Below are 3,110 nucleotides of genomic sequence, written 5' to 3'. Positions count from 1 at the left end.
ATGTTGAAGGGTGTTCTTGTTCGGGCTTGACGGTGGGGAAAGCCTCGCTCCCTCTGTGCTGCTGGCTGCACGGTGTCCTCTTCAGTTCAGCACGAAGTGTGCTGGCTGCAGACAGGAGGCTCTGCCGGCTCCCGCTGGCTCCGCCGGCTCCGCATGGAGAGGAGAGGGACCCGCCTGTCCCCAGAAGCCGTGCTGGATGGGTTTAGCTGTGAGCAGTCCATGGCTGGTTTGAGCTGCCTGCGGCTCTGGGACAGTCCCCCCCCAGCGACCCAGGGTCCGTGCCGTGGTGCTGAGAAAGGGGGAAAGGGGCAGTGGCCCCGGCCCGGCCCAGCGGGGCCGGGAGGCTCGGAGCCCCCCCACCTTCCAGCAGGCGAGCTCCGACCAAAAAGGGGAAGTCCCGCCTTTCTGTGTGGTTTAAATATGTAAATTGTGAGAAGCGTAATTGGTCTTAAAGACTGTCCATCAACTCAGGGTCAACCCAACACATGGTGTCTTTACCACTTTCCAAGTATCTCTCTTGTGTCCCTCTGACTAAATACTGACAATTCTCCCTATTTCTTTCTTCAGTGACAGTCTTGCCCATATTACTGACTACTTTTACTAATTACTTCTGCCGTATCCAAAGATAAGCAAGAACGTCATCTTTTAAAAACCTCTTCCTCTCCTGCTGTCCTCAGGGCCTCATGCCAAAGAACGAAATAAATGGTCAGGCAGAAATAACTCAATATTTATATGAACCTTTCATGGTAAATCACATTCTTCCCATCTGTGGTCCTGAATGTTTGCTAGTTAACATACCGAACACAACAGGCAGAAAAATCTCTCATTACTGGGATTGATGGTGTCTGTGAAAAAAAGGAAAGATTGATTTTAAAAGGGAAAAATTAGCTTATAATTCCAAATTTAAGTGTGTTGTTTGCTTTTCTTGAATGAGCAATAAAATGCGCATGCTATTTGTGACTAAATACTAGTATGTGGCTGTAACACTCATGAACATCATGGGATTCCCCTATTTCTGGTGTAGCCATATAGAAGCCAGTGAAGGGGTGTACCAGCAATTAAAAGTGGTCAAGACAACTACTCAGTGAGTTGCATTAGCTGACCATACCTTTATTCCTTACCTGTGGCAACTGTCTACCTTCATACCTTCATGAGGAACTTTATCATGGAAAGGTTTGTTAAACATTGGAATGTACTGCTCAGGAAGGTGGTAGAATCACCATCCCCGGAGATGTTCAGGAAACAACTGGGAGTGGCATTCAATGCCATAGTCTAGTTGACAAGGTGGTGATCAGTCAAAGGTTGGACTTGATGATCTTGGAGGTCTTTTCCAAACTAAATGATTGGTGATCCTGTGATTTCTGATAGCAGCCTAGGCAAATGTGTATTGTTTTGCAGTTGCCAGAGCCAAGGAACCAGGAATACAGTCCATTAATGTGGCTCAGCTAACAAGAGGCAATGTGTTATGCTCTGATTGTTCAGTTGGTTGCAAGGGTCTGTTTGTGGCCAATGCAGAAGGAGAGTCCAATCATAGCTGCCAGTTTTAAGGGGAGGTCAGCCCAGTGAATGGAGGTGGTGGGAGTGGAGCAGAAAGACTAACTTCTTGCTTGTCTTTTAGGGTGAAAGAGGAAGCTGCTGGGGATATTTACTTTCCACTGTTTCCTCTAATTGGTTCTTCTCTGTGAAGAAGCCAAGGTAAGGAAAAAAATTGTGGTTTTTTTCCAGAAGATGCAGAAGTTTCACCTGGAAGTCCCAACAAATTCTCTGAATCTTTATGCATTTTGCATACAAATCCCTGTGTTTGGCTTGACAAACTGCCTGTGCAGAAGCTGATGCACCATGCGTGCTCCCTTAAAGCTTTATAGGTAGTATATGTCTTTTTCTGAATTAGATCCAGAGACCTGAAACGCAAGCTGAGGTGCTCTTTCACCAAGTAGCGTGAGGCAGATTTACCACTCACCAAAAAATTGTGGGGAGAATGGAAAAGAATGTGTGTCCTCTTGACTCAGTAACTTCTCACTCAACATGTAAAGACCTGAACTTGGCAAAGTGGCTCAGAGCTTTTCTGCATAATAAAACAAAGATCATTATACAAAAGAAACTCACCAAGTGAAAATCCAATGGGATTTTCTCAGATAATAGTACTGTTTCTATCAGAAAGGAACTTTGCTAAGTAGCTGCAGTGATGTAGTTGGTTCACTGTGAGCCTGCAGTGAAATGTCTGTATACCTTCATTCATTATCCTTTTTTCTGGCAGAAATGAAGCTCCACAAACAATAGCGTTTTTTACACTAGCAAGAACCCTCATGGTAATTAGATTTCTAATGTATTTTCTGTAACTTCTTTTGGTTTTTATTCTGGCTTTGGAAATTCGTAATTATTTAGCATGCATCTTTGTTTCCTCTCTCACCCTCTGGCTGTCTGGTCTGTTTAGGTTGCATATTTCTGTGATGTTTGTGCTATGTTTGCACATTGCCCAGTATTAAGCAACTCCCAATTTGTTTGGCTTCTCTACTTGCTATTGTGATACAAATTATAAATAATTCCACACTTTTAAAAATCATTATTATTTCAGAAGCTCTAGGGATTAACTTTGGTTTCCTGTTTATGAAAATACAATTTTACTGGTTTTACCAGAGACTGGGGGCATTCCATTAGGCACAGTAAAAAGCAGGCTTTGCATTTTACAGGCTTTGCAACATGCTACCATGAAAACAGGTAGAATGGTCTGGGAATGGGAGGAAACACTCTGGAATCCTTTGTGACATCTAATTTTTCTTACTGTTGCTGTTAATATTCCTAGTGCCTTGCTAATGGCACAAAGAGTTTTACAGACATCTCATTAGTGCTGCTAGCTAGGTTCAAGTATTTTTCTAGGAAGCTTTTATCTGTCTGGGAAAAAGTCCTCTGACTTTTTAGCATCCAGGCAGCAGTTTTTGAAAGCTGACATGAGTTTAGTTCTTTGAGTTTTCTCACTACATTCTTTTCTTTTTTAATTGCCATTTCCACTAAAGATTTATACTTGTTGTTTTTTTTTTTTTTCAGTGCAACTACACCAGCCCTGTTCTGAACTGCAAGCCGGCTGTACTCACATTCTAATTGCTATTAAG

This window comes from Corvus moneduloides, chromosome Z (genome assembly GCF_009650955.1).
Source record: "Corvus moneduloides isolate bCorMon1 chromosome Z, bCorMon1.pri, whole genome shotgun sequence".
NCBI classification, from domain to species: Eukaryota; Metazoa; Chordata; class Aves; order Passeriformes; family Corvidae; genus Corvus; species Corvus moneduloides.
Note: the sequence above shows the minus strand (reverse complement) of the source record.